This window comes from Micropterus dolomieu, linkage group LG20 (genome assembly GCF_021292245.1).
Source record: "Micropterus dolomieu isolate WLL.071019.BEF.003 ecotype Adirondacks linkage group LG20, ASM2129224v1, whole genome shotgun sequence".
NCBI classification, from domain to species: Eukaryota; Metazoa; Chordata; class Actinopteri; order Centrarchiformes; family Centrarchidae; genus Micropterus; species Micropterus dolomieu.
Genome location: NC_060169.1, coordinates 10,903,209 through 10,916,597, shown reverse-complemented (window position 1 = coordinate 10,916,597; position 13,389 = coordinate 10,903,209).

The following is a 13,389-nucleotide window of genomic DNA, read 5'->3' as shown; positions in this document are numbered from 1 at the left end:
AATTTATGCACACCTGCAGTAGAACTCAGTTCAAGTAAAAACAGTACAAAGAAGACAAGCCTGTCTCCTATGATATGTTTATTAAAGGCATAGTTCAACATTTTGAAAAATGCATTTATTATCAGAGTCAGATGAGAAGATACTCACATAGTTGTCCATTCAATATATGGCTCCTAGTCAGCAGCTTAGCAAAAGACTGAAAATAACTATCCTGGCTCTAGGGAACAAAATCTGACTACCACCTCTTAAACACACTAATTAACACGTTGTGTCTTGTTTGTTTAATTTGTGGAAAAACTGAAGTCTAAAAATCTGTGGTTTTATGGGGCCAGAGTATTTCTTGGACGGGCGCAGTCTTCACCCTGGCCTTGCAAGGGAACCAGCAGAGAATCCAGGCTTTCTCCTTATGTTGGTAACAAACATTATCCATGTGGATTTAATTTCCAAAATGATTAAATGCACATTAGTTTTATATAAACTTACTTTCTAGGAGACTTCTTTGAATAAGAATAGTGCAACATGGATTCATTTGACCAAATAAATAGACTTGATTGGGTAATCAGAATCCAATTTATTAACTTTTGTACATCAGGGCAGATAAGAGAGAAATCAATGGCTGTTTTTGTTTAATTGTGTAACTGGTCTTAGTCATGCGTGAGCAGCTAAACTCTGCAGGCTGTGTTCCTTTTCAAACGGCAGAGGAGCACAAATAAGCAACGCAAGTGTCTGATGTGGAGTGGCAGCTGAGTTTAAAGCACAAACAGACAGAAGACAATTCCATAGAAGTGGTACACATTCAGATACACATGCAAATTGCATAGGATGGTGCTTTGAGGTTTAGAGTTTCATCATAAAGCCATTGACAACCTCTGCCTATCTTTGTGTCTCCTAGCTCGCTCTTCTATTGTTTCTGAGATTTTTGACATTTCAGGATAACACGTACACATCTCACCCAAATTTTCAGCTGCTCATGGCAACGTCAAACTCTGTACAAGGAAATGACTATGGTATGATCTGTATTGGTAATGTGAAAGGTGAACAAGCACAACCACACTATTTATTTTTCTTCTGGTTGATGGCCTGACGCTTTGTTAGCAAGCCTACCACTTCTGCGTGTGCACTGTTCTCACAGACAGTGCATGAACAAATAGGCTACTTCCTTGCAATAATCCCTTTCACGAGAGAGGGGAGCGTCTGTGGCCGAGAGACAGGCTTAATAGAGTCATTTCATGCGGAAAAGAAGTTGCAAAAAATTAAGATCTACACTTCACAAAGACAGAGCAATATAATTGGAGAAAGCGGGAAAGATACAATATAGCAGAGATTTATTCATTTACATTGCATTCAGTAAGAAATGTACAAAATGTGATTACGTCCGTATGTCCACAGATACATTCAGACATTTAGACAACAGCACAGGAGTTTCTCACTGCAAAACAACTTTACAAAACGGTACAAAAAACTGTGACTCAGGAATGAGGGAGGAATGAATCAGGAATGACCTGATGATTACTTAATTGTTAAATTGTTAAAAGTAGTTTCTGAATATCTCAGAACTGAGGACCGTATAGACGATAATGGAAAGTTACGACAGAACAGACTGAGAGATACTATATTAATAAATCATTACATAATGATTAGTTCATTACTACCTGTGAATCAACATACAGACAACTCTCTTCATGAGTAGCTCATCTAGAGTTAATGAGTAGCTCAGTAGAGTAGTAGTAGTAGTAACTTTTGCCTTCCCAAGTAAAGTGGTATACCATTTACATGGTTAAGAAATGGGATTAATTAGCAACTCCTTAGTATAATGTATCACTTTACTTGGAGATTCAGAAAAAGAGTAAGTAATGATTAATGAATTAAGTAATTATTTAAATCCTATCATTTTGTGCCACTCAGAGTTTATCAGGAACTAGTCATGAAGAGAGTGGTCAGTATGTCTATTGATAGATATTTCTGAATTAATCATTATGTTAAGATTCATTAATGTGGTATCTCTCAGTCTGTTCTCTAATAACTCTCTATTATCATCTGTAGCCTACAGGCCTCAATTCTGAGATATTCAGGAAATACTTATTAACAATTAATTAATTATCAGGCCCTTCCTTCCTTTAAGATTGTGTGTACTGTATTGTAAAGTGTTTCCAGAATTACAGTTCTGCAGTTCCCCTCAGCTTTAAGGAGCTTTTTAGTGTTTTTCAGCTCATTATTCGGCCTGTAACTTTTGCCAGTTGAACTGTTAACTATCACCACTCTCAAAGATGTTTTCGACTGCATTGAGCAGCTGTTTTCTGCAAAAAAGCTATACAAATCCACTGTTCAACACCTCATGTGAAAGAGGGAATATACAGCTGTGTTTTAACATCCTATATTCAACTATAACCCAACTACCGACCATGCAATGCATCACCATGTAGCTTCACCAGGGTCTTTTGTGTTATGGGAACTCTTCCTCAGGAGTGCTAATGAGGACCTAAGAGTCAAACAAAGGAAACAGCAACACAGGTGAGTACAGGGGGTCAGCAGCTGTTTGCTTTTTCTTCTTCTGTGTTGATGCAGATAAACAAGAGACCTCACCCCAGGCTGGCCTGTGTGTTGATTTGCTTTCTGATGTGAGACTTAGGGCTTTACAGGTAGACACACTGGGAGTGAGTTAGCAAATGTGCCCTACTTACTGATAAGAAAGCAGAGCCACAAAGTGTGCAACAGTGGTCTTACATCTGCTGCCAAGCACTCGCCCTCCCGTCTGCCCATCAGGTTTGTGTGTGCAACCAACCAATCTCCCACATGTTACTCACATACAGTAAAAGAAACAACACACGACAGACTGAACAGTATGTACTACAAATTCACAAGTAAATACGCGTTCTTGTACACGCTCCTGAAGTCCTGAGGCTGTACTTAAGGCTTCAGAAGTCAGTTATATAATGTAATAGCGTCAGAACAGGCAGCACAGCATCTCATTCCTTGAAGCAAAATGTCCAAGTAGCCATGCATTTATGCTGTGCTAGTTGGGCTGTGTATTAAAACACAAAAGTAACAGTTTTATTATTACTCAGTTTTATGTTACATATTCAGACATCACATGAGAAAACACATGACCTTTCAAACTCTCATATACATGGCTTAAATATATGATTCAATATCATGCATGTTGATAGCTTTTTGGAATATGATGTACTATATCTCTGGTGCATATGTTTGATCATGTCCTCATATATTATTCTTCATCCAAAGGTTGGCCCCTAAAGTCTCTCTGCAATTCACCGTCCATTTCCCATGGCCCACTGTATCAAATATCTGACATCATACATGGGAGACATTTTCCAGTTTAGGGGTATGCCTCTTTACATTGGTCAAGTAATCTTGCCTTGATCAAGGTACTACATAAAACTCATCTCACGTCAGCGACAAAACAGCTTGTCTCCTAGTAAAATACTGACCTCAGTGACACAGTAACTCATTGCAAAAACGACCATGTAGCCTTGTGCGGTGTTGCATCTTCCGGGAAACCCACCAAGAATCACTGAAGTCACATTGTATCCAAATGAACTGATTCAACTATGCCATGTATGGATCTCTGCAGGAGTGCCTTGGGTTATTCTACAATATATTGAACTATAATAAAAGTATTTTGTAAGAATGGGAAAGTTGATTCACTTCCAAAAGCAGGTCATGAGGTTAACCAGTCTTGTTTTATTGGTGCAGCACTCTATTTGATGTCTTATGCAATCAAATTGAGCAAAACAAGTGGCAACAACACCGGCACTATTAAAAATTAGCCAAACACATCAAGCTTCTTCAGATAAACAACCAGGACACACTGTGTTTGTACAAATGGGTTTTTTTCTCATCACCACCTCATCCTGTCTCCATTTATTGTCCTCCTTTTCATGCCAAGGTAGTCATACGCACAGATTTTGCCGTCAGCAGTTTCTACAGTGTGATTTGGATGTTGTTCAAGTTTAAAGAAGTTGTTGTAGTTTTATACAATGCGTAAAAACAATCTTGCAATTCTTACAATCATATAAGAATGGCATTTGTAGAAGGTGAAATTAACCAACCAGTGAACTGTCAAAGCAAATGACACAAAAACAATATTTCTGAGTCAATCAGCTTCACACTAAGCAGGGACAAACTAGTTTTTGGAGCTGCAGAATTACTTGAGTAAGGGGGACACACGTAGGTTTACATACAGCAAATCAACTTTCCATGTAAAAACCATGCATCTTAAAATCTGGTGATTTTTATTATTTCAGATGAATTTAAGGATTAAGTTTTCTTTAATGGATTTAATTCAACACTCACATTTATTTAAACCATTAAAACACTGTATTATCTGAAAATTAATTTTCACATAGCTGGGTTGTTTTTCTTGTTTTCTAAAAAAAGGTTAACCATTAGGAGATACATAGTTTACAAGGACAGTGACAAAATGAAAATGATGAAAATAAATTCTGCATACAGACCTAACACATAGGATGCACACTATGTGGCCAACAATCAGTATTCTTCTAATGTGGTAAACCATACATTTTCAAAAGAGACCTGCTTTAATTATCTCACCTTTATTAGACTAACAATAAAACAAGAAGACAAACACTAAGTGTGACAATGGCAGTAAAATGTAGAGTAAATTTGTTACTCATTTCCTTCTCTCCTCTGAGAGCATATCGTCGCTGTCGGGCAGAAACCTCCTATCTCCACATTTTATCATTTTAATTTTTTTAAATAAATCAGTGTTATTGGTCACCCTTTACGTCTGTCTGTGGTTTTTACAAATATTTTACCAATACAAAGTATAAAAACAGCTCGTGACTCTCAATGATGCCGTGTTCAATTATAATAAAAACACAGGTTTTTTTTTATTTCCTGAAAAATCACGAGTTGGGACATAGAAGGTTTGTGCCCGACAGCGACGGTATATTACCACATGTGCTGATACAGCAGACACCTTCGTCCTTGCTCTCCCACGGTTATGTGGCCTGCCCAGCTCCTATACTCTACTACAGCACTGCTTTACTCTCCTGGAAGATTTAGCTCTTGAGAACCTTTAGCCTACATACCATGAGAACTGGGAGAGGCTAGTTATTCCAAGAAATAAAGTTAAGCAGAATTACCGACCTCCTGTCAGACAGGTTGACACAAAAGAAATCCAGACAGTAAGGCGGTGAAACAGAAAAAAAAGAAAGGTCTGTGGAAACTAATGAAGAGTTTCCATGGGGGAGGAGGGGGCTTTAACCAAGGAGACATGTCATGGCCAGCAAAAATGTAGTCTATCTGATTAATCTGGTAAGAGGCCAAGGAAATGCGATGTTGAGTTAGGAGTTTTGTTATCTGTGCGCACTACAGCAAATACAAAAATAAAGTAAAATACAGTTTTGAGATGAGTGAGGAAAAGATTTGACAGATAGAAGGAGAAAAGAAAAAGAAACAAAAAACTCTATTTGGCCTGGACATGAATGGGTTTCTATTTCACATCTTTTCCAAGAACCAAAATCACATATACGGCGAGGCCTATTTTTAACAGCTCGCCATTTGCATTATGCTGTTACTGTAGATGAGAGGAGTATAGTTGCATGGGTAGTGACCTGCAGCATGTCATGTGGCCTGCATCATCATGAAGTGATTAATACTTACAGAGGAAATCAAAGCAGTAAATATGGGAAAGATTTGAGGACAAATTAAAACAGCAGATCATAGATACGAAGCCCCCTGCAAAGTTCAACAGTATTACATAGTGAATGGTCTTAGTTCAATTTGTTATCTGTTCACATTGCCAATGCACCTAACAGTCATAAATGAAAGAATACACACGGGAGTAAGCTAATTTCAGAAGTGCTTCACACAGAGGTGGCTGTGTAGTGAATGACGTGGAGGCAGTAGGTTTAGGTCAGTGAGTTTAGTTTAGAGGGGGTGAAGAAGTCTTCGCCTGTGAAGAGGAATCTGCGTCCTCAACAGAATGTGCTGCTGTTTCAGTTCAGGCTTGCCGTGGGGATTCCTCACTAAGAGAGGGCCTGGACCTCCCAGCATGCAACAGAGCATGCTGACATTTGTTAATTCAGTCAGTCAGTCAGTCAATCAGTCAACCAGCCAGTCAGCCAGTCAGCCAGTCCCCCTTTCTTGTGGAGGACTATGTACTCAGTGCCACAACGGAAAATAATCATTTACATGTAAAAGTCTTGCATTCAACCCTGCATGAAAAAAAAGTAAAGTCAAACAAGTCTTGGCTATCAAATTTGCTGATGATCCTACAGCTGGAGAATATTTTCTTTAAACTCTATCTTTCCAAAACTAGATTTCTGGAAATTAGTGGAGGAAAAGTAGAATGTCTTCGGAAATAGACATATATAAAGCAAGTCTTTGTAACTTAGGCATTCAGAGAAATAACACATTAATTCTACAAATGATCCAAACCTGGTCCATTTGAATAAATTCATGGTCACTCTTGTCACCAAAGTCATACAATCATCCTTCATGAAGTTTGGATTTGAGGGTATATTTTTCCCAATATTAGAAAGCATGTCTCTAGGTGTCCCAGTCATGTCCCCACTGTTCAATTTAAAACATTGACTAGTAATCATCTTTGTTGACTTTGTCTGTGTCGTCAGAGCTCTTTTATGACTGCAAACTGGCATTCAATCTAATGTGAACTACATGTAACAGCACGTTGTAAAGGTGATTCGGGTTCGAATTACGGGGGGGATTGGGGGTGTCTGAGTTTATGGCTTGGACCTGTTGGCAGTTTTGCTGTAGAATAATGACCTCTGACAACAAACGTTGTCGTGTGGTATGGGACACCCATGAACTGGTGTAATGAATTTGATTTATCATCTACAGACTGCACACATTAGTTAAACAAGCAAGGATATTGCAAGCATTGTAAGATTTTAGTTTACTGAAGCCGCGCCTGCGCTGTACTGGGTTTTCTTTCTGACCTGGAAAAAAAGTGTACCCCCCCGGTTGTCACTGTATAATTTGCACCCTGGGTGATTCATTTTTAAAGTTAAAGTCTTTTCTTATCACACTTTGACATTGTTTTGTCTCTCGTCTGCACTTTTGACATTCTGGAAGGCAATTTACATCTTGTTACCGATGAAACGTCTGCAGCATGTGTGTGTGTGTTCATCTTAATCTGCTGAGCTGTGATTGTTAATATGATGTTGAAAGAGAAAATCCCTCCTCACAGATCAATCCTCTTAACTGATTAAAGCTTTACCAGAGGTTCCACTCCCTGCAGCCATCTATAGGTCAGCCACCTGCTGTTATGGAGCACATTGGGTTCAGTACTGATTAGGGCCATTACAACTGTTGCTGTAATGAAAGAAATAATGTTAAGCTAATGAACCTTGATAATTGAAAACTGTAATATATAGCATTACACAAACAGTAATTATTTTGAGTACATTTTGAGCGCAGTGCTCAAAGAAATTAAACAGATTTTTTGAATTCGGCCAAGTCAGAAATAGCAAAGTCTTTTCATTTTTGAGCTCCATTCACTTCTAACAGGCAATGTGACTATTTAACAGATAAAGCTCAGCGTAATTTCAACCAGGAAGACTATCTTTATGTGTCACTCATTCACAAGTCACTTTCTCTCATACACCCTTGCTGTTATTGCCCTCTAACAACTGACTCTGGGCAGTCTCCCTTAGTTTTCCAATAAGGTTTTACCACAATCAGCACAGCCAATCATGAAGTCACAGTCAAACTTTAAAACCCTTCTCTCCTTTATTTCTATGCCTCTACAGCTGCAACACCCCAGTAAAGTACCACGTCATCACAATGGGGTCTAATTGCCAAATTACTTTTCACGTTCTCCTATTCAGTGCACCACATGTCAATAAATTATTGTTGTTTTACTCAGTCAAGTCTCTCCTGATTGAACTTTTATTGCTTTCTCCAAATTCTACTTTAGTCTTGACCCAGTTTGGACACTTTCCTCTGTGTCTGCATTTATCTGCTATGTCAAAGTTAAAGAGACTGAAACTGGGTCAGACTGAGCATGTGAGGGGCCCTGAAAAGAGGCTAACCAGCAGGCTAGACCATTGTCCCCTCACTCCAGGTATGAAATGAGAGTGTGTATTTGTGTGTGTGTTTGTTTTTGGCTTCTCTTTAATGCACTGGGTGTTCTCACTCAACCGATGCTCTATTTGTGGAAGTATCCATGGCAATAATGACTTGCAGTCATGGAAAAGGGGCGGATGGACAAGTGGATGTGTCTATTTAGCACACATGGTCGAGATCTCTGTTCTCCCAGCCAGTCTATTTACCTACTCAAACAAGAGTGGGGGAGCGGGTTGAATAGGTTGTGAGGCTAAGGATGGGTAAAAATTTCAAGAAAACCAAAGAGAATTGTAAAAAGGAAAGAAGGAAATTGGAAGTAAGGAGTTTAGGGAGTGATGACAAGACCAGAGGCCCCAGGGATAATTTGGATTGACAGCAACAAGACACAATGCTTTACTTTCACAACATGACTAAAGCTGCTGCATTCTGCTTTCCCAAAGTATATGCCATTACATAATCAGCATCCTACGGCATTAACGATGCTGTTTCTGAATCATTTACAGTAGGAGAAAAGTACTTGCTCACCAGAAACACATTGCACCAAGTCACAAGAAAAAGATCACTGACTGGACCAGTGATTGTGCACTGCTGCAGCAGATATACAGGGACTTCTGAGAGAGGGAGGGAGAAATGGAGACAGGGTGGGAAAACAGGTAATTAGCTGAAAGCAACTGTTACCTGGAGACTAGAGATGAGAATGGGTGGAAGAAGGTGCGTGCACAAACACACACACACACACACACACACACACGATAACCAGATTTTATAATTCCTTCTCTGTCAGGAGCCTGTTTTGAGCAGAGAAAAGGTGTTAACTTCAGCAAAAACCAGCTCTCTTGCTCTGCAGCACCACTCTCAGCAGTCCACTGTGGAGTGATTTCATAGACTCCATGGAAGACAAAGACAACAGAGTCCTAATCATCAGTCATCAACCAATCAAAACAGACATCTAAATGAAAGTGTCCCAAAGGGAATATAAATGCATTGCAACCAGGAATGAGGGAACAACCCATCCCTGTTTGCAGTGCTTGCAAATTTGTTCCAGAAGACTGAGGGACATTATGCCATTAAAGCTACATTATGTAGCATTAAAGCTATCAGATAAAATGCTAACAACTTCTTGCCTCATTTGCATTATGCGCTGTATAAAAGAGTAACTATTTAAGATCTCTTCAGATTTGTTTCAGTGTTGCTCTGAAATCAAGGACTAAATATCTGTGTTACTATGACAATTGTGAAAACAGGTGGTTACCACAGTCAGGAATCACTTAAAATAAAGTGATCATTCAACCAAAGTCTGTGCAAATGCTCGTAAGAGATCGTACATTAGTCACCTATTATCCTGCTCTAAATGCTTTGGCTTATCTAACTGAGGTGGTGAGACAGGGGGGAGATGACACATAACTATGATGGAAAGATATAGACAGAGAAAGAAAGAGATAGTTTGCTTGGCTTGGTGCTGGCAGGCTGGTTAGATAATTGAAGGTCAGGAACAAGGTGTAATGTGCTGTGAGTCGCACTGGGCTCTGAAATACCGCAGGCCTGGGGAGACTGGGCAAGCTTTCGGCCCACACATGACCTTTTTCGCATCCTCTGTTCTCTTTTACAACATTATTTTCCTCTCTTTTCTTAACGTCCTGGTCCAAGATACACATCCTATCTCGTTTATACCCAGTTAAACCTCACTGCCAATGGGCTAGTGAGAAAAATGACTAGTGAACAAACTCTGCTGCGCAACCAAATTTAAATTAATTCATTTCACCAGGGCAACACAGGATGCACAAGATAAGTGTTAGACGATTTGTGAGTGAGTGAGTCAAATTTGGGACAATGTGCGTCAATTGATTCATATACAAGACACCTGTAATATTTCTATATTATGAAATAGCGCAACCATAGAAAACATCCTGGTTAAGAATATTTCACCCAGTGTAAGATTATATAGCTTCAATAAACAGTATGTGCAAGCTGATATAGTATATACCATACTGTCGGACAGTGTGAAACAGAATGATTTTAACAACCTTAAAACTATGATCAGGGTCAATCAGGCCTGGTAATCAGATACTTTTTGGCATCCTACCCTGTGGAGGAAGACTCCAGATCTTCCAGGTTGATAACAGTTTGCAAACAATACTGCATGGCTTAATGCAAACTGGAAACATTTAACAATCACACCCCTTTGACAGAACCCCTTTTTCAAACCTGATGTCCCATGATATCCCGCATGTCAAGATGTTTCCACAAGATGCAGGCATGACACCTGGGTCAGAAATTGCATAACAACATTGTCTAATCTGTGAATCACATGTCCTGTGTTTCTCACTGAGTAACCAGTGATGTAAGACGTCTTCAGATCATTTACTTAAGTACAAGTACCAATACAACAATGTAAAAGGCTATATTACAAGTAAAGGACCAGTATTTAACTCCTACTTAAGTATAGAAGTATTTTCAGCCAAATGTAATCAAAATAAAAGTAATTGTTCTGCAGAAAAATTCTCATCTGATTAATATATTATTATATATGACATTATTAGATGATTAATTCTGATGCATAAGTTTGTAATCAGCATTTTAATGTATTAGTTAGTCGTGGTGTATCTAGTTTTACTTCCTTTATATAAAGTTTAGTTAGTTAAGGGTCTGGCCCCCTCCAGTTGGCAGTACATTCATCTTTTGGTGAAATATTGGATAATTTTACCTCTTTGAGACTCAGACTGTTATTTAAATAAAACCATTTAAGAATGAAGTTGATAAAACACATCTGAACACATCTGAAACATGACATGGGTCACCAATAAGACACTGCTTTGTGTAAGGAGTCAGAAGTCAAAAAGGTTGGGAGCTACGGTTTAATCTTTAACAATGCATTGCATTTCACAAGATCAGAATGTGTGTTTTTTAGGTAAAAACCTAATCTGAAAAGTATTGAGTCACCAACATGACACTGCTTTGTGTAAGGAGTCAAAAGTCAAAAAGGTTGGGAGCTATGATTTAATCTTTAACAATATATTGCATTACTCATCATGTATTTTTTTTTTTTTTGGTAAAAACCTAAGTTGAAAAGTAGCAAGTAACTGGCTGTCAAATAAACAAGTTAAAAGTACAATATTTCCAGTGTAACGGAGTACAAGTATGTAACATAAAATACAACAAAATTTGTGACTGTAAACAAAAAGTACAGTACTAGAGTAAATGTACTTTCACCACTGAGAGCAACCCTTGTGAATGTGCATGGGTCTGCCTGAACCTGGATTCAAAAATCCATGTGGGCTGCAGAACACTGGTCAACCCTTTTAAAAGCCTGTAATTACCATCCTTTACTCACATCTGAGCTCAGAGAGTGACAAATCAAAACTGTTTTGGTGCATGGTGCATTTGGGGGTTTAGTGAGGCAGAAGAGTGTGCCTGGAGAAGCTGTGCCACAGAGGGTCAGCTTGCTTGTTTGTTTTTTGTTTTTTTTTTGTGTCTGTTTTCGGAAAAGCTCAAGTGTAATCTGTGCGCAGAGCAGCTCACAGTTGAAGGTGACCCGTTGTTTTCAGATTAAGCATCAGAACAGGCTGACCCAAATCCTTAAGGTCAGAAGGAAAAAACATATCATACTGAACTGTTACAATTGTGCTTGTGTGTATGTGTGCATGACTAATGCACACCTGCTTGTGCGTAAGGGAAAATGCTAAGACCCTCGCTGCAGTCTCTGGGCCAGTGTCATGTGTGAGTGTTTGAGGATCCTGTGGTGAAAGTAGAGTATTGTGTTTCTATTTTATTTATTAGGCCTCTTATATAAGCACCAGCAGGGAGAGGGGGCATACTGAGACAGGGTTAAAGGGCACTGAGCTATGAAATACAGTCAGGGTACACAGAGTTGTGTACTGTAATTGAGGTAGTTAAATTAATAGTATAATAATATGTGAACAACAACAACAAAAGAACGATAATAGACAGAAAAAAAGACCTGGGCCATATAGAAATCACACCAATGATTGTCGGGAAATACTTGACTAAGTCTGAAATTAAATGGGAATTACACATTAAGAAACTCAAGTTCAGTGCAAAATGTATCCTGTTTCCAGCAGAGAAAACAAACTTAAAGTCTGTACTGTTTGTACCTCTTATACTGTATATTCCTATATTTTATGGTTAAAAATATGTTCATGCGAGCATCAAATATAGCTCAATACAGCATTCTTTTCAGTTAACACCACTTCCTCCCTAAAGAAGGTCTGCAGGGACTATTTTGAAAAAAGTAGAAAACAGAAAACAATCGATTTGGGTGAGACAATACAAATTATGAAAATATAAATATACATGACATTCAATATATTACACACAATGTAGAAAAGGGCTTTAGGCCATCCCAACAAAGTCAGACAACAAAGAAGGACAAGTACAAAAGTAGGTAAATATTTTCACCAATCAAAAGAGAAAAAGAGAGAAAAAAAATTTCATGTGAATAAACCCTGTTAATAAAAATTTAGCATGAACAGGGTCAGAATATTTTCTGTCCTGGGAGGAGGCACAAAGCGTTAAGTTAAGTTTAGTGTACTGATTCAATGACGGTCTTTGTTAATTTTCAACTTAACACCACTCTAGCATCATAAAAAGCAGTGTAACTGATGAAATTAAGGTATGACTCAAGGAACATACGTAGTTGTAATATCTGGATACACACACAAACGCTCAGGTCAACCAGGGCATCAGTGCAGGCAAACAAAGAGGAGGCTGAGATCACTCAAAACGCATCTCTGTTTACTTCAAGGAAGCACCTGGCCTAATACTGACCCAGCCGCTGGCTCCCCTAGCCCTGGGCCTAATTGGCAGAACAGTGGCCAAGTTACCCCTCAATGACATCAGTGACTCAGCTGTCTTTCAGTGTGTGTGCCTGCAAGGCTCTAGGAATTGAAAACATACTCTCTCTGCTCTGCTTTTGCCGCTGTCTGTGCTTTCTTCACAGAAAATGTGATGTTACAGGGAAGAAGGGGTAGCTGGGAGAATCAACTGAAGTGATACAGACAGAAAGACAAAATGAAGGGGGAGGAGAAAGGAAAAAAGCAGTGTGAAATGCTGCAGCCCTCCCCTCTGTCTCATCCCCCACTGCTCAGTGCTGACTGTGTGTAGCAGCCCCTCCCCTTTCCTCCCCAATCCTTACTGTGTGGAATTGAGTTTACATAACCCACTGCAGTCTGAGATATCGCAGCACATCACTACTGGTGACACCTTCTCTTTCAAGGCAACACACAACATTTGCATGAAGCAGCATTAAACATTCATAGTATGTACTATATATTGCTTAGCATGCGCTATACAGAGGAC